We start from the raw sequence: 19,305 nt of genomic DNA on the forward strand, positions 1-19,305 counted from the left end.
TGGTTGTTTCTATGGTATTCGCGAAGTGCCAGCGCATATACCCGTGTTCCAAGCGAACCATTCCGCTTGCGCGCGCTGTATCCTTTTCTTGATCAGATTTTGGCGCGCTCTCCACCCGATTCAGCATGGGCGGTAAGCTTGAAAAAGTTTATTTCATACTCAAGAGTTCCTAAATGGGCTATTATAATGGTTTTATTCGTTCCTACCCATGCAGTTTCCTCAAAAATTTAGTCAATGCAAAGCTGACAAGCTTTCAGTGATATATTCCCGAAAGTGCAGCCAGTCTAACATTGTGTGCAACTGATTGCCGCATCTAATTTTCCTTCTGCTTCACGCAGGGAAGTCTCTTCCAGTGGAGGAAGCAGTTGAGCTTCCTCCACGGACAAAAGTTAGACGGTTGCATGCAGGCATGCCCAATACTCACATCTGCTGCTCGAGTGCCGTAGCAAGTGGATGCACAATGGATATTTAGCTTTTTTGTGTGTGGTGACAGAGAGTATATTGTCACGTGGTCGTGACGTCGATGAAGACAGCAGTCGGCGTTTGCAGGATGAAACTGTTTATTTGGCCGAACTTGTGGCCGGAAAATGAGAACTATAACTACAGCAATACACGCTGTACAAATATAGCGGCGAACAGGGCGTCGTCCGTCGATCAACTGACAAGCGGTCAATCGCGTCGGCTTTATACCGGCGGTATCGAACTTTCCAGCAATATCGCTGGTGCGGCGTTATCTCTAGACAAGCTGGAAACGTTCGCGTGCGGGGGCGCAATCTTAACAGAACGATCTACTATAGACGTGAAGCTTCTCGAACAAGGCTCGCGGACAGCGTCGAGCGTTGATAACCGTCCTGCCGGTCAAACCCGAATACATCAAAACCAGACAGAAGTGGGCGTGGCATTGCCCCCCTCTGAAAAAGCATCGTCCCGATGCTTGTGAAAGAACATAGAAGAGAGAAAAAACAAAGGTGCATACCAAAATAAATTACAATAACAAAGAAGAAAAAATAGAGTCCCCAGGTTCGCTAACGCGCAAAAAACGGCTTAAGGCGCACGACATGGACGACTTCAGGTCGTGCGCGGCGTCGCTGGGAGTTCGTAATGCCGTCCGGATCACCTCGTAGTCAAGAGCGCCGAGGCGTCGAAGAACTTGTATGGCCCGAAGTATCGCCGAAGGAGTTTTTTCGCTAAGCCCACGTCGGCGTATCGGCGTCCCAGACCCAAACACGGTCGCCGGGCTGGTATTCCGCGAAGCGTCGTCGAAGATTGTAGCGACGGCTGTCGGTGTGCTGCTGGGTCTAGATGCGCAGGCGGGCGAGCTGTCGAGCTTCTTCGGCACGTTGTAAGTAAGCGGCGGCATCGAGGTTTTCTTCGTCGGTGACGTTGGGTAGCATGGCGTCGAGCGTCGTCGCCGGGCTCCTTCCGTAGACCAACTTGTACGGAGTCATCTGCGTCGTTTCTTGGACGGCCGTGTTGTATGCGAAGGTCACATACGGAAGGATGGCATCCCACGTCTTGTGTTCGACGTCGACATACATGGCCAACATGTCGGCGATGGTCTTGTTTAGCCGCTCGGTCAGGCCATTTGTCTGTGGGTGGTACGCTGTGGTCCGGCGGTGGCTTGTTTGGCTGTATCTCAGTATTGCCTGAGTTAGGTCAGCAGTAAACGCCGTACCTCTGTCGGTGATGAGAACTTCTGGGGCGCCATGACGCAGGACGATGTTCTCAACGAAGAACTTCGCTACCTCGGCGGCACTGCCTCTAGGCAGGGCCCTCGTCTCGGCGTAGCGGGTGAGGTAGTCTGTAGCTACGACGATCCATTTGTTTCCGGTATTGGACGTCGGGAACGGACACAGTAAGTCCATCCCGATTTGCTGGAACGGCCGTCGAGGTGGCTCGATAGGCTGCAGAAGTCCGGCTGGCCTAGTGGGCGGTGTCTTGCGTCGCTGACAGTCCGGCAGGTCTTCACGTAACGAGTGACGTCGGCGGAAAGGCGCGGCCAGTAGTACTTCTCCTGTATTCTTGCTAGCGTGCGAGAAACACCCAGGTGTCCAGCCGTCGGGTCGTCGTGCAGAGCCTGGAGGACCTCTGGCCGCAATGTCGAGGGTACCACGAGAAGGCTATCGGCTCGAAGCGGTGAGAAGTTCTTCTTTAGGAGAACACCGTTGCGCAAGAAAAATGACGGCAGTCCCCGCGTGAATACCTTCGGAACAACGGTGGTCCTGCCCTCGAGGTATTCCACAAGGCCCCTGAGTTCTGGATCCGTTCGCTGTCGTTCGGCGAAGTCGTCGGCACTTATGATTCCCAAGAAGGAGTCGTCCTCCTTGTCGTCCTGCGGCGGTGGGTCGACGGGGGCGCGAGACAGGCAGTCAGCGTCGGAGTGTTTCCTTCCGGACTTGTAAACGACGGTAATGTCAAATTCTTGAAGTCGTAGGCTCCACCGTGCGAGGCGACCTGAAGGGTCCTTCAAGTTAGCTAGCCAACACAATGCGTGGTGGTCGCTCACAACTTTGAAGATCCTGCCGTAGAGGTAGGGGCGAAACTTGGATGCAGCCCAGATGATCGCTAAGCACTCCTTTTCTGTTGTGGAATAGTTCGTTTCTGCCTTTGATAGCGACTGGCTAGCATAACTGATGACCCTTTCCTGCCCGTCAGTCTTCTGCACAAGGACGGCGCCGAGTCCCACGCTGCTTGCGTCGGTGTGGATTTCCGTATCGGCGTATTCGTCGAAGTGTGCTAGTATAGGAGGCATCTGAAGGCGTCGTTTCAGTTCTTCAAATGCTTCGATTTTGCGCCGTTTCCCACTTGAATGGCACGTCGGTCTTCGTGAGGTGAGTTAGCGGTTCGGCGATTCGTGAAAATTCCTTGACAAAGCGCCTGTAGTAGGCGCACAAGCCGAGAAAACGGCGCACGGCTTTCGTGTCGGTGGGGAGCGGGAAGGCAGCGATGGCAGCTGTTTTCCGCGGGTCTGGGCGAACACCACCCTTGCTGATCACGTGACCCAAAACAGCAGCTCCTCGTATGCAAAGCGGCACTTTTCAGGCTTCAAGGTGAGGCCAGAAGTCTTGATTGCTTGTAGTACAGTGTCCAGGCGCCGGAGGTGTTCGTCGAAGCTTGAGGCAAACACAATGACGTCGTCCAAGTACACAAGGCAAGTCTGCCACTTCAGTCCAGCCAGCACGGTGTCCATAACGCGCTGGAACGTCGCAGGTGCCGAGCAAAGACCAAAGGGCATAACCTTGAACTCGAAGATGCCGTCTGGTGTTATAAAGGCAGTCTTCTCTCGGTCTCTCTCGTCGACTTCGATTTGCCGATAGCCGGTCTTGAGGTCCGTCGACGAAAAGTACCTCGCGTTGTAGAGTCGATCCAGGGTGTCGTCTATCCGTGGGAGAGGGTAGACGTCCTTCTTCGTGATTTTGTTGAGGCGGCGATAATCGACGCAGAAGCGTAGGGTTCCGTCTTTCTTCTTCACTAACACCACGGGTGACGCCCATGGACTCTTCGACGGCTGGATGATGTCGTCGCGTAGCATTTCGTCGACTTGTTTCTTTATGGATTCGCGTTCTCGCGTTGAAACTCTGTACGGGCTCTGCCGGAGTGGCCTGGCATTTTCCTCTGTTATGATGCGATGTTTTGCGACTGGGGTCTGGCGGATTCTTGACGATGACGAAAAGCAGTCCCTGTATTCAAGAGCAGGTTTTGAGCTGTTATTGTTTATGCTTCGGAAGGCTAGGATTAACGTCGAAAACTGGTTGAGAAGCTTGGTTCGTCGGTGTTGGCTCGGAAGAATCGGCGATGGCGAAAGCCATCGACGTAGCCGTGATTTCTTCGATGTAGGCGACTGTCGTGCCTTTGTTTACGTGCTTATACTCGTTGCTAAAATTTGTGAGCATCACTGTTGCTTTGCCTCCCCGCAACTCTGCTATTCCTCTTGCGACGCAAATCTCGCGGTTAATCAACTGGTGCTGGTCGCCTTCAATGACGCCTTCCAGGTCTGCTACTTTCTGAGAGCCGACGGAAATGATGACGCTGGAGCGAGGGGAATGGTGACTTGGTCTTCCAGCACATTCAAGGCATGCTTCCCTGGCGGCGTGTACCGCGGTAATGCTTTTTCTGTAGATAGTGTTATCGACTTCGATCTGAGGTCGATGACTGCACCATGAAGGCCTAAGAAGTCCATACCAAGGATGACATCTCGGGAGCAATGCTGAAGGACTACAAGCTTGCGGGATAAATCCGGTTGTTGATGGAGACCCTCGCTGTGCAGATTCCTGCCGGCGTTACTAGGTGACCTCCCGCTGTGCGGATTTCGGGGCCTTCCCAGGCGGTCTTGACTTTCTTCAGCTTCGTCGCGAACGGTCCACTGATGACGGAATAGTCGGCTCCAGTATCGACGAGAGCGGTGACGTTGTGGCCGTCGATGAGAACGTCGAGGTCACTCGTTCGTCGCCTACCGTTTCGATTTGGTCGCGGCGTCGGATCACGGCTACGTCGGTTTGTCCCGCTGCTTCGTCGTTGTGTCGTCAGGTCTTCTTCGGGCCGTGAAGTTTCGACGTCAGGGCTTCGTTCGGCTTGCGGCGTATTCTTTAGATGTCGTTGCGGCGTTGTCGTCGGCGGCGGAGGATCTTCGGTATTTCGTCGTACAGCAACCGCACCTCCATCGGTTGCTGCCCTTAGTTTTCCGGATACGGGCTAGGTGACCGGCCCCGAGTTGGGCCAGTGTATGGTCGGCGTTGGGGAGAGACGTAGCGGCCTGGCGACGGCGAACGGGAAGGTTGTCGGGGCGTCCATTGCGTTCCCGCGAGGTAGTCGGCGATGTCACGTGGTCTTTCCCCTCGCTGTGGACGCGGCGCGTCGATGGCGAATCCACGCAGTCCCATCTGTCGGTACTGGCAGCGGCGGTAAGTGTGGCCAGCTTCTCCGCAATGGTAACAGAGTGGGCGGTGGTCGGGGGCGCGCCAAACGTCGGTCTTCCTCGGCGTGTATCGTTGGCCGGCTGGCGGGCGGTGTGACGTCGGTGGCGGCGGCGGTGGTGCCTGGCGGCGGAACTGTGCCTGGCGGCGTCTTGACTTGGGCGAGGAGGGGGAGCGTTGCGTCGGGCTGCAGCAGCATAGGTCACTGCTTGCAGCTGCGGCTGCGCTGACTCGGGGGTGCCCAGAGACTGCTGGATTTCCTCTCGGACGATGTCAGCGATCGACGCAACTTCAAGCTGTGGTGAGGGTAAGAGCTTGCGTAGTTCTTCCCGCACGATCGCTCGGATCGTTTCGCGCAGGTCGTCGGAGCCGACAGCATGAACAACTGGGTTGTCTTGAATCGATCGGCGATTATACTGCCGGTTGCGCATTTCCAACGTCTTCTCAATCGTCGTCGCCTCTGAGACGAACTCTTGGACTGTCGACGGTGGGTTCCGCATTAGCCCAGCGAAGAGCTCTTGCTTTACCCCTCGCATGAGCAAGCGGACTTTCTTGTCCTCGGGCATGGCTGGGTCGGCGTGTCGGAACAGTCTGCTCATCTCTTCCGCGTACAGCACCACGTTCTCGTTTGGAAGCTGCACACGGGTTTCCAGCAGAGCTTCGGCCCTCTCCTTGCGGACGACACTCGTGAATGTGGCAAGGAATCTTGTGCGAAAAATGTCCCACGTCGTGAGGCTTCGCTCTTGGTTCTCGAACCAAGTTCGGGCAGAGTCCTCCAAGGCGAAGTAGACGTGTCTTAACTTGTCTTCATCGGTCCATTCGTTAAAAATGGCGACGCGGTCGTACTTCTCCAGCCAACTTTCCGGGTCTTCAGCAGATGATCCGTGAAAGGTCGGTGGTTCCTTTGGGCGCTGTAGCAGCACGGGTGCAAGCGGCATGGTTGCTGTCATTGTCGCTGTTGTGTTGGTCATGGTCGGGGTCTTCCTGGTCTTGTCGGGTAAAGGCTGGTATTCTGGAGGTAGTCCTTGTGTCCTGCGGCTTGCTCGCTGTTCGGGGTAGGCGTCGATGTCTTCGTTGTGGCCCGGACTGGGTTCACGGCCTGACGGGGGCGACCGGAACATGAGCGAAGCAGCACCTCCACCAGATGTCACGTGGTCGTGACGTCGATGAAGACAGCAGTCGGCGTTTGCAGGATGAAACTGTTTATTTGGCCGAACTTGTGGCCGGAAAATGAGAACTATAACTACAGCAATACACGCTGTACAAATATAGCGGCGAACAGGGCGTCGTCCGTCGATCAACTGACAAGCGGTCAATCGCGTCGGCTTTTATACAGGCGGTATCGAACTTTCCAGCAATATCGCTGGTGGCGGCGTTATCTCTAGACAAAGCTGGAACGTTCGCGTGCGGGGCGCAATCTTAACAGAACGATCTACTATAGACGTGAAGCTTCTCGAACAATGCTTCGCGGACAGCGTCGAGCGTTGATAACCGTCCCTGCCGGTCAAACCCGAATACATCAAAACAAGACAAGAAGTGGGCGTGGCAATATATAGGTATTTCTAGGCTCTGTCGTTTGTGATTTGTAAGGCATCAGCAAATTCGCATAAAGAAATAAAAGTACTTTTTTTTCTCTGAAATGACTGTCTTTTAGTGGTCAGTGGAACATATATGTACCACTTTTGCAGATACACTCATAGGGCACTGGCATACGTATGTCCCACTTTTTTCTCGAAAACCCTCAACAACAGAGAGCTCAAATTTTGTACATAAGAAGCTGATAGAAATAAAAATGCCGCCCATAATAGGTGCTATATGTATTTTACTGAATGAACTTACTTAAAGCAATATTGTTGTTTAACCACCGGAATGCTTCCCAGCGTATGAGGGCGCATTGATGGGGTTGAGCAAATAGTAGTTTTTTTCGGGCTATTGAATACGAACAGAATATTGGTAGAAGTCCCTCGAACCGAATCAAATACCGAATATCTTACGAATGCCTTTGGAAGATTCGACAGCCGTTCGCATAAATTATGTAAGACGACGTTCGCGTCCTGGTATGATTATAAACACCGCTGTAGTTAGGTTTCGGTATGAGTTAAGGAACGCAAGGAAGTCACGGGTAGTGTACAGTTCCAGGTGATAAAGATGTAACAAGACCGCACATAATAAACAGACGATGCTATTCATGTCGCCATTTCTAACTTCTTCTTTATTCTCCCCATTCCCCCTGCCCTGAATTATGTCGTCTTCTTCCTCAACTGCTTGAGCTTGCTTCACTCCCCCAACCAACCAACTCCCCCCACCCTTGTTTTCATCCCTCCTGGGATGATATTTGAAAACATTAGCTACAGACGCCGATTCGACGGTTCCATTGGGACCTATATACCAGATCGTCTTTAAATGTCCCTGCTGGCTTGCTGTCTTGACAACAGAAAATGGCCCTTTGTGATTCGCACCCGAGTTCGGCAATCCTTTTCTCACCAGCACGAAGTCTCCTACGTCTATTCCTGGGTCCATTGCATTCTGTTTTTTGTCGAAGTTCCTTTTCATCCTCTCCCGGTACTTCACTTCGCTCTCTTCAGTTCTTCTCTCTTCTGTCAAGCGGATCATCGCTTCAACTCCTAAGGTCGTGTCAGCTGGCAAATACGTTGGTTTTCCCGTAGCAGCAAACAGCGGTGTGCATCTCAGAGCTGTTGTATAGGACCGGTTATGATGAGCTACTGCAGCTTCAAGGCAGCATTTCCATCCACCTGGGAAGTCCGGATACATACTTAGATACTGTTTGATATCTCGAATAGCTGGCTCTGCTAGCCCATTAGCTGCTGGATGATACGGCGCAGTAAACCTGAGCGTAACTCCTCGCCGCTTTGCCCATTCATTGAGTTGGTGACTCCAGAAGGCTGGTCTATTGTCTGTTACCAATACCTTCACGTTCTCAAACATCTTGCGGTTTAGAAAGGAGATCACACTGTTGGTGTCCTGCTTTCCAGCTTTTGCTGCCACCATCCTTGTGCACTCATCGACGCACAACAGGAAGGCTCGAGTTTTTTTCACACTCTCAGATTTTTTTTCGAAGTTCCGCGAAGTCCATGTGAATCACCTCAAACGGTGTAGTAGAGTGCCTTGGTAATACCATCTGTTGAGTCGGCTGTTTAAACTTTACTTTGTTGATCTGGCATTCGTGACATGATTGCACATATCTTTTTGTGTCTTCTTTCATGCCGGGCCATGTGAACCGTTTGGTCAGCTTCATGTAGGTCCGCCAGAAACCATCGTGACCACCTGAATGACAACTTGTGTGATAAAGATACAGAATTTTCGGAATTAGTGTAGGAGGCACTGCGATTCTTCCGGTTTGTGTGAGTTGTAAAGCTTCAGTCCCTTCCCAAAGTTTGGCTGCACTTATTGTTTGCCATTGTACATCAACAAGCCTTATGACCCCCAGCCTGGACATTGCATCGGCGTCTTTCATTGAAGCTCCCGGGCGATGGTTCACCTCAAAGTCGAACTGTTGTAGCTCGCTTACCCACCATGCGACATTTCCTTTCAGCTCTGCCATTTTCAAAAGGTGGGTAAGTGCCTCATGGTCAGTGTATAACTTGAATTTTCGACTTTCCAGGTAAGAGCGGAAGTACCGAACAGCCTTTAGAACGGCCAGTGCTTCTTTCTCCGTTGTTGTATAGTTCACTTCCGCTTTGTTAAAAGTGTAGCTATGGTATATTTCTTGAATACCTGCGGTTGTCCACAAAGAAAGTCACCCACATGATGTCTCTTGTCGTCGGCTGCGCCAAATTATGTAACAAGACCGCACATAATTAAGTAACAAGACCGCACATAATAAACAGACAATGCTCTTCATGTCGCCATTTCTAACTTCTTCTTTATTCTCCCCAGTCCCCCTGCCCTGAATTCTGTCGTCTTCTTCCTCAACTGCTTGAGCTTGCTTCAAAAGAGTGTCGCAGTCATATCATGGTTCTGGGCAATCAAACGCCAGAAATAAATTTCTGTTTGTTTGTTCAGCGCTTCTGTAGCGCGCGCGATAGATCACGTGGCCAACTTTATCCGCAATATGTCACTACTGCGTCCCTCACAGCATCCTGTGCAGTGAGTGAACGTTTAAAGACAATATTCAAATTTTTAAGGGGCCAATTAGTTAGTTTTAGGCAATCAGTTAAATAAGCATTCGTACTTTCGGAGCACTTGGTGATCGTGAAAACGGCCGCATACGTATTAGATCCTGAGAGACAGGCGAAATGCCACAAACGGAATATTAAAGTAACAGCGCGGTGCACAAAAACGGACAAATGCCATTAAATTTTGTGAAGGAGAGAAACGCCTCTTGAGTAATCAAAGCAAAAATTTATAGGCGTGGCTTTACCACCGCAAATGCCGATGGGCAGCGGAGCTGGGGGAAAGCCGTCAGCGACGAAAGTCCTACACCGCTTTACTACGCTTTACTCTCTCCCTTCCTCCTTACGCTCGCACTCACTTCCCTTTCATTGTAGTACTTGCGCGAAAACAAACGGGGACGAAGAAAGGAGACACACGGACAAGCGCAATCCCGGACGAGCCCGAGATTGCTTTTTACTTATTTTTTTTTTCTCTGCTAGGAGTGATACTGCTTTTTTGTACGTCTTCGCCGCTTCACAGCAAACATACAGGTTATTACAGCTAACTTGCGCCAAGTACTTAACAAAACAAACATCGGCGCTAAGCGTGTGGAATCGGCCCAGTGTTTTTCTGAGCGATACATGCAGCAAGTCACGAAATTATTTACAATCCGCAAAGCAAGGTAATTAAGATAGATTGCTGACTTAAGATTTAAAATAGTAACTAGCCTAAAAGCCTTCAATAAAAAAGTTGAAGAGCTTTCCCATTTCATTTCATTTATTTATACCCTCAATGCCCAAGACATTACAGAGGGAGGGGGGGGGGGTGAGTAAAAAATAGAAGTAAAAAGCAAACAAGAAAAGCAGCAAACAATAAATAAAGATAAAAGTTCTTCGTCTCCTATTTATACAGTGTTAGTGTTGTTTTAAAATGTTGGTGGCCTTCAATGATGGCGATGCCTTCGGGAAGGCGGTTCCAATCCTGTGATGTGCGCGGAATAAAAATATGATAACAGTAACCAGTGCGACAGGAAGTGATTCCAACTTTGTGGGAGTTCTCAATAAGAACGGAATGGTAGGATGGTTTAGCTTCTTGCGATACATCGGATTATTTCATCCACGCTAAGACAACTTCCCTGCTTAATATTTTTCCAGCCTTTCTTTAAAGTGCTCGAAATTTCGAAAATATAACGTGACTGTCGGCTGACGCGCAGATCTTTCAGTGCCTTCAAATGTAATTTGAACGAATTCGCACCGCTGCTCCGCGCACACAGGTCGACTGAAAACAGTATAGGGATGCAGAAGTACCGATGGTACTATGGATAATATCGATAGCTGAGTCACTATCGAACAATCGATGGTAAAAAATACTATCGATAGCGCTATTGATAGTAAATTGGACGGTACTGTCGATAGTATAAAATCAACAGCGCGAACTCATTGCATAATAAACTTGGTTCACCGCGCGCGTAGTACATAGTGGAGCCGGAGGAGCAGGCTGAAGGGCAAGAAAGTTGACATGCCTGTGTTTTTCACTGGAGGGATTTGCTGACACATGATCATAAATTCAAACTGTTCAGCTGTAGCGGAAAGGAAACCGTTACATGTGGTGGAACTGCGCGGCTTCAAATTTATACTGCATTTTATGATTTCAATATAAAAAGATACCAAGAACTAAGTTCGTTAATTGCAAGGTGCAACTGGTTGCTTTTAGATATGAATTTTTTGATGGACATATTCCGCCATTTTCACTGCGGAAATAATTCATTTCTCTCGCCGAAAATTGCTCATAAATTAAGCCAAGCTGATATCGCAAATATTTTGGCAATATGGACAGCCAGCAACATCATCATTATTCGCACCACTATGGATATTTTGTCACGTGGTTGTGACAGTGAAGAATGCTGTAGCAAGACTGGGAAATACGAAGCTCTTTATTTGGGCTAACTTGTGCCCAGAAAATCAGTACTCAAAATACAAGCGATACAAGCTGCGCGCTGATATCGGAGAGAACAGTCGTCGGCCGTCGAGTAATCTGATCATCGGTGGAACGCGTCGTCTTTTATACATCATTCATCGAACCTTCCAGCGTTATCGCTGGTGCTTGCGTAAGCTCTCGAATACACTTTACTAGGTATTAGAAAGCTAGGTATTAGAAAGAGATCATCGAAACTGCAGCGTCCAAAATGCTTTTGTTGAAACGTCATGGGCAGTTGTGCTTAAAAAGCCATTCATCAGCCCCTATGCACAACCTACACGAAGTCACCATATTTTGTTATCGCGTTTCGCAGCGTGACTGGAGTATTAGAGTGACACAGGTCTGCTTTTTTATACCCTATAGACATTCGGGCGTTGTCGTCACTTCGGTGTAAACATGTTCTTTAATATATCTTTATAGGAAAAAAAAACAAAAATTGGCAGAGTCAAATCTGGTTTCCTAGCGAGCCAAGCTACGCTCGAGCAACCCCGTCTTGCTGGAACCAGATATTCCCGCGGTGCGCTGGTGTACGGTTCCAGATAGAGTTACTCAGTGGGCCATTTAGTATTATCCTGACTTAGCCTTCTCCGGTGAGTGTTCCTTCAAAAAAGACTGGGCCGATTAATCTTGCCGGCGCAAATCTCTCACCAAACACTGAAAGACCGCTTGGGTTTGTGACTGCCACCGCTAGTCAGGATTTTAACAGGATAGCTAGATGGGCTAGTTGGTATTGGTGGGCTTGTTGGTGGGCTAGTCGTTTATTTGCGCTGAAAGTTTCATATCATAGTCAGGATTTGTCGTGGTTAATTAATGGCCGTTGTGAAGCTCGGTTTAGGCATTGCCGGAAACGAGGGCTCCATGGGACCAGTTTATGATCGTCAGGAAGCCTGGATTATCGTCTGTCTCTATCGAATCCAGTTGCAGAAATCAAGACGGCTTTGAAGATTCCTCTCTTCCAAATACTGATGCTAGTGAACATGATAAGGGTAGAGTGCTCCACTCTTGAGCCCTTGCCAAACATTTGTGCTGGAAACCCCTGCCTCGTCACTCACGTCACGCACGCTTGCATGGAAATTAACTGCCACGAAATCGAGATTGTCAGTTCTGAGAGATTCATTGACACCCTTCGTGCGCTGACGCGGCTTTATGAACGTGCCTGCCACCTTGACCGTTTCGCAATTTCGCACCAGTGTGAAACCATTTGCCCTAGGTCCAGGATGCCAACTGTGAATAATCTCGCAGCTTTTTGCCCATCCGTAAATAACATCATGGCGTGCTGCTTTGGGTTAAAAAATATGGGTTGCGCCGGTGTTTGTTTTGTTAATACTTGGCGCAAGTTAGCTAAAGCTCCCTGTATATGTTTGCTGCGGACCGGCAGAGATGTACAAAAAGCAGTATTGCTTTTTGTAAGAGAAGAAAAAAAAACTCGGGCTCGTCCGGGATTTGAACCCGGGACCTCTCACACCCGAAGCGAGAATCATACCCCTAGACCAACGAGCCGAGCTCTCGGGGAGTGAACAGCTATACAATACCAAAAAAAAAAAAAAACGCAGGCGTAATACCATACATGAGGTGTGCAGGTAAAGCTACGTCTATGTGCAGGTGTAGGGGGAGCAGCTTATATGTATCGATGCGCAAATGGAAAGTGTGACATGCTGCTGCAAATCAATGTATGAACAATGCACGGTACCGAACGAAGGTCATGCATTACAGGAATGTACTTGTGAAATTCGACCAGGAGGCAAGAAACGCAGGCGACTTCAGAACGACAAAGTCTGGCAAAGTAAAAAAGCAGGAAAAGAAACACTAACAAGAGACAAAGAAAGGCAAAAGAAAATTGGGACAATTTATAGGCATTGTTTATGGTCTTCCCGCTTAATACGTTTACGGTACCAGATTGGCGAGACGTGACACTCCCGGCCCTTGCAGTGAAGGCGATGACTTGCTGAACTGTTTTATTTTATCTCGTTTATACGCCACTTTTTAAGTAAACCGAAATTATCAATAAGAGCACACGCACAATGGATGAATTACCTTGCAGATGGACATTATTTGCTCGACAAATCAAAAGCGTTTGGGGGGTTTAATAAACTGCAAAAGTTACCCTTTGATCTGTCAACTTGATGGTGCGTGTTCATCATGAAAAGATGAAGACGTCGTAAAAGCGTACTTTCTTCATTCTTGATTTCAAACTGAACAGGCATATAAAACTAATCACCTTCAATTTATTTCCCGATGTTAGCCTCCATACGTGTGCGCAAAGCCGCAGCGGTGGCACAAGAGTTGCGGTGCTCGGCGGATTCTATAATGGCCGCGGAGGTCGCATTTCGATCGAGCTAAAATGTTAGATGCCCGTGTACTCAGATTTAGGTGCTCGTTAAGGAACCCCAGCTGCACGAAATTTCCTCTTGTCCTCTCTGTCTATTTCTTTCTTTTTTCTTTTTTATTTTTCTTCCCTTTCTATCTCTTTCGATGATGAATATCTGGAACTACGTTCAACTTGCGTGATTTCTAAAAAATGGGTGTGCCATAAATTGGCACGCACTACAACTTCCTAATATTAACACCTGCCCTCAAGTCAATAATTAAAAAGTTAATTGACGAGTTTTTGTTAATTAGTGGCGACAGTGTCATTTTAACTGCGGCAAAGTTTTTCCGCCTCGATATAGAGTTCATTTGCGAAACGGCAAGTGGCTTACTGTCATAAAATTTTTATTAAAAAATCTGTATTTTCTAAAAAAAACACCCTGTATATAGTAATGTCCATAGGTCGGCATGCGATACCGCCTCACCGTGTTGCTTTACCTTTCCGAGACGACTGATCAATACTGCATCTGTTGTAATTGACGGTGCTGGAAGAAACATTTTTCGTGAATTAGTCAATTTTTTTTTCACTCGCTAGCGTGAATGCCGCATGCATATACTACCAAGAAGTGTAGTATACTGCAAAACGGTCAACGATGTGTGCTCTGACAACCAGGCACTATCTTGCTTTATTTCCATAATTTTTTTCTATACGTTGCAATGTGCATGGTAGGGTGGTCAGCGCTACCATGCAAGGAGCTTTAAAAAAATTTCAACTTCCTTGGTGGCAACCATATTCGTGCAATTGCTTTAGTGCACCTCAAACACGAGGCCAACGCTTCGCAAGCGTCCAGAAAGAAAAAAAAATATTAGGGCTCGTCCGGGATTTGAACCCGGGACCTCTCGCACCCTAAGCGAGAATCATACCCCTAGACCAACGAGCCGCTGTGCCTTGCGCTCCAGCTTTCAGTGAATACGCCACTTCGAGAACATAACGGTAGCGATACAAACTTGTCGGTCGCTACCGACGAACCGCTCTTACAAATAAGAAATTATGACAGTGAGTGCAGTTTCATTTTAAAATTTTTTAAAAGTTGTGTTGCTGATAGCCCATATTTCCCTTTTTCTCATAATTGCTTTACTACACTTCGATTAAAAACAATAAATAACGCGATCTTGTTTTTTCTTGTAACCATTATATAACTGTAGCCAAAGACGCGATGGCGGCCGATGCGCCGTCGTCGCTATTCCATTTGGAGGTCGAGAGGCCGAAGCGGAGCGGCGGTGGCGTGCAGCCCGGCTGATAGCTTCAGATTCCTGTTCGCATAGCTCACGTCTCGAGCCACTCGGCATGAGCTTCATGACTGGCGTGGCACGGTGGTAGTACATATGATGATGATGACGCTATACCAGCTGGCTGTTGTCTTTCTACAGTTGTCTAACAAGAACGGCTACCTCTGCCGGCCTTTATCATCTTTGCTAAAGGCCGATCCCAAGTCGAAACGTCAGAATGAATGGTACGTTTTTCGGTGTTACTTTTTGTTCATATATAGATAAATGTTGGACACCACACACACACACACACACACACACACACACACACACACACACACACACACACACACACACACACACACACACACACACACACACACACACACACACGCACACGCACACGCACACACACACACACACAAGGGAAGAAAAGAATGCCTGCGGTGCGTCAAATGCTGACTCCAGTCCTCTACCACATTCGCACGTGGCGGGCGCTTTTCCGTCGAACATTAAAAAGAAACTGAAAAATGCTCCTTTCGACCACCAATTAACGTCCATCGCAATCACCGATGGCCTGTCCATTCGACCTCTGTGCGCTGAGCATCCTTTGTTAATTTGTTCAAGTTGCATTTCAGGGCACTAAGAGCGCGGAGCGCTAGGCGACGTGTCAAGTGGTACTTTTTAAATTTAACGCACTTTGAAGAATTAAGGGAAAAAAATAAACAAGGCAGTTAGCTTACATGAAAGAAGCAGGTGTTTCTTAACATGCGTTACAGCTTTTGTATTGGATAGTTTTCGTTAGAGTTACTGCTTTAAAAGGTAATTAAGCATTCCTTGTTAATTACGCAACTTGGCGGATTGGCAAAGATAGCATGACGTACTGCATATGGCTCCGAGCAATGCCGCGCCAATCCGGCATGCCTATAAGAGCGTCTATGTTTGCTTCTTTAACATTTGGTTGAACAAAAAAGATGAACAAAAGAAAGTATTACCACTCCTAGGAGAAAAAAAAGAGAAAGAATCATGGGCTCGTCCGGGATTTGAACCCGGGACCTCTCGCACCCGAAGCGAGAATCATACCCCTAGACCAACGAGCCAAGCTGTTGTACAATGAACAGCTATACAATATAAAGAATATACCTAAAACAACAATGCACCCGCAGTACCATACATCATGTCTACAGGTAGACCTATTACTAGTTTCGGTTAAGGAGAACGACTTATATGAATAGCGGGGCATGGTTTTGGCATGACATTAGTCAACGGCCATGGATTACAGATATGCTCTTGTGAACTAGACCGCGGGGCAAGGAACAGTGGCGATTTCAGGATAAGAATGCCAATAAATGGCAGAAAGAAGGAAAACTCATAACAGACAATGAAGTACAAAAAATGAAGAAGCAACAGTTTGGGAGTATTGTCTACGGTCGCCCCGCTTAATAAGCCCGAGGTCCTATATACACTCGCAAGACGTGGCGCCTGTGCCTTGCAGTAAAAGTGGCGAATTGCTAAACTGCCTCATTTTATCTTGCTTATACGCTTATTCTTAAGAGCCCCGCAATTAGCAGTGAAAGCACATGCGCATAAGTTGAATGCCCTTCTAGGCGGGTATTACTTGCTCGACAAAGCAAAAGAGTTTACGGATTAATTAAACTACGGGAGTTGCCTTTTCTTCCGCCAGGTTGATAGTGTCCTGAGAAGTTGAAGACAATCATAGTAAAAGTGTTGTTCAGTTATTCTTGATTTCAGTTATAATCACTTTCAATTTATTTCTCTATATTAGCATCCGTACGCGTGCTAGAAGCCGCCGCGGTGCTCGGCTACTGACCCGAAAGACGCGGGATCGAATCCCGGCCGCGGCGGTCGCATTGTTCACGTGTGCACGTGTCCTGGGAACTAAGCAGAACATGAAGAAGAGAACGATAAAGCATGTTGCATTACGTACCCCAGTTCCTCAGGGAGCGGTCATCTCGCCTCTTCTTTTTAATGTGTTCCTAAGCACTATTCCCAGCCATGACGGTGTGTACACATACGTATATGCAGATGACATAGCATTTATTGCTTCACAGACTGATATACATTCGCTGCATATTCGCTTACAAAATTGGCTACAGGCTATTCATTTATGTCTCAATGTTTCAAAGAGCGCAGCTGTAGTTTTCCCTTTGGATAACCCAGTCAGGGTAACATGCAACTTGCAGCATATACCGCAAGTGGACTCGGAAAAATATCTGGGAATAATTCATGATAACCGCCTCTTTTGGCATACACACATTGAATAGGTAATCAAGAAAGGTAACAAGAGCTTGATTTGGGCGAGTTGGTTCATGCTGAATATCGTGGGTACAGCGCAACATCAGTAGGAAAAAACAACACAAAGGAAAGAGCGCTGACTTTCAGTCAGCGCTCTTTCCTGCCGGAGCACCTTCAATAAAGTCTAGTTGAAAGTCAGCGCTCTTTCCTGTGTGTCGTTTTTGCCTATTGATGTTGCGCTGTACCCACGATATTCAAGAAATGTGTACGGGCGCTTCAATGTAACCGCTTCAATTTACTGAGGAAAATATTCTCAAAGCGGCGTTTAAACGAATTAGATTGGATTTCATTACTTCCAATATTCGATCCTTGGGAGCCTCCTTATAGGTCATTGTCACTGGGATGTCTGTTCTGCTGTAGAAAAATTCTTGATTGAATCAGGGCGGTTTTGATTTGAAATTTCGAAATTACCATTATTAATTTATTGCTACTCTATTATAATTCATTAGTCATACAATTCATATGTGACCAATTTTATCTATAAATGTGACCAATTTTATCTATAGCCCAGCTCTCAACCTTATTGAACTTCATTTATCTATAACTTATTCGTTTCTTGGCCAATCCCCCAGAGTGGGTGTGAGGCATTCATAAAGGCAATCGTCGTCATCATCATTTTAAATGCATTTCGCTTGCCTACAAATTATCTCTTTAGGATTTCTTTTTTTTTTGCCACAAATCCTACTGCCGCACGATTCGTCCCCCGTAGTGGGTCGAGCCATACCTCTAGGAACCAACCAACCAACCACTCAAGGCCAGGGCCTAATATGGCAGTAGAAAGGGGCAGTGGGCTGGGGCCATTTTTTGAGAAGTAGGCAGCAAGCACGCTCTAGGAAGGAGCGCGATGTTCGTGCAAGCGCATGCGAGATCGTGACGTTAAGAACTCAGAGAAGAAGTACGATTACGGAATAGGAGCTTCAGCGCGGGGGCTCGCAGCGTTGGCTCTTCACAACCCCACGAAAACCTGCAAGGGCTCGTCCGAGAAGGAAGTCTCGATGTCTTCAGTCTCACAGCGTGGTAGTACCCCGGGGAAGAAGCGAGACAAGGCGTCAAGGCGTGACTCGGTCGTCGCACAAGATGCAGGCTCGAGAGGCGGACAACGGCGCAGTAGTCGTCACGACGTCTCCACGGTCTCCAAGTCTTCGCTGCACAGGGCACCGTCATCACCGTCGCCAGCCCAAGATGTGTCTATGGCCAGTGCATATGAGACGCTCGTGGCGACCCGCAAGGCTCAGGACTCTGTCCAGAGCCACGAACTGGAGCCGTCACACTGTCAGCCGGCCGGCAGTCACGAAAAGGACAGAGCCAAGATACCGAGCTGCAGCAACCCAGATACTGCCGGAGGCGCAGGCTTTAGAAAAAGCAACGGTAGGATTGGTGACGACGATGGCGCTCGGGGCCGCGCAATTCGCGAGGACGACCCCCCTGTATCAGAGTCCTCGCCGCACATCGTACCGCCGTCGTCGCTGCCACCTGACGACGACCACGCGCATATATCTGCGACTGTCGAGAAACCCACTAATGGCCACAAGGAGTCGCGACACACCCACGAATCTACGTCTTCAGGCTTCCGTGTAACCGGGAGTCAAGCCAAGAACAGAGTCAAGACGTCGAGCGGAAGCTCGGCGACGACCAAAGACACCGGCCGAAGGAAGAGTTCCAGCAAAATGTCTCGCATGCGAGGCGGACGCCGACACCGTAGAGGGGACGGCGCAACGATTCCGCCGGTGCCGCTGCACTTTGCGTCCACGGTCTCCAAGTCTTCGCTGCATGGCGCGACTTCGTGGTTGACGTCAGCTGATGACAGTTCCGCGGTATACAAGTCGCTGCCAATTGATGACGTCTGTGCGATCACACATCCCGCAATATCGTCTCAGACGTCACAGCCACCGATGGTGCATGAGCCACAGGCAAGTTTTGTTGTGATGACGTCTTGGGAAAGGATGCCCGATGGCCTCTCACTTGAGAAATGCCCGAGCGAGTTTCTATGTTTTTTCTCATCGGTTTTTTGCGGAGTAATGTCAAATATGACGTAGCGGACATGCGCCATCGAACCCACAATCATAGAGATGCAGTAATTTAGCATAGCGGTTTCTCCGCTGACGTCGACCTATGTACAAAACCAAGATCTATCTATCTATCTATCTATCTATCTATCTATCTATCTATCTATCTATCTATCTATCTATCTATCTATCTATCTATCTATCTATCTATCTATCTATCTATCTATCTAGTCTGTCTGTCTGTCTGTCTGTCTGTCTGTCTGTCTGTCTGTCTGTCTGTCCTGTCTGTCTGTCTGTTCTGTCTGTCTGTCTGTCTGTCTGTCTGTCTGTCTGTCTGTCTGTCTGTCTGTCTGTCTGTCTGTCTGTCTGTCTGTCTTCGGTTTTTTGCGGAGTAATGTCAAATA

The 19,305-nt window shown here is 48.4% G+C and overlaps 3 non-coding genes across 3 annotated transcripts; all 3 read right to left on the reverse strand.

Annotated features, from left to right (window-relative positions):
* Positions 1 to 12,431: 12,431 nt before the first annotated feature.
* Trnap-cgg (transfer RNA proline (anticodon CGG)) lies at positions 12,432 to 12,503 on the reverse strand. The gene has a single exon. It is a non-coding gene; the product is annotated as a tRNA-Pro (tRNA).
* Positions 12,504 to 14,179: 1,676 nt separating this feature from the next.
* On the reverse strand, positions 14,180 to 14,251 carry Trnap-agg (transfer RNA proline (anticodon AGG)). The gene has a single exon. It is a non-coding gene; the product is annotated as a tRNA-Pro (tRNA).
* A 1,356-nt stretch (positions 14,252 to 15,607) lies between these two features.
* Positions 15,608 to 15,679, reverse strand: Trnap-cgg (transfer RNA proline (anticodon CGG)). Its single transcript has one exon. It is a non-coding gene; the product is annotated as a tRNA-Pro (tRNA).
* Between the last annotated feature and the right edge of the window lie 3,626 nt (positions 15,680 to 19,305).

Source organism: Rhipicephalus sanguineus, chromosome 11, assembly GCF_013339695.2.
Source record: "Rhipicephalus sanguineus isolate Rsan-2018 chromosome 11, BIME_Rsan_1.4, whole genome shotgun sequence".
NCBI classification, from domain to species: domain Eukaryota; kingdom Metazoa; phylum Arthropoda; class Arachnida; order Ixodida; family Ixodidae; genus Rhipicephalus; species Rhipicephalus sanguineus.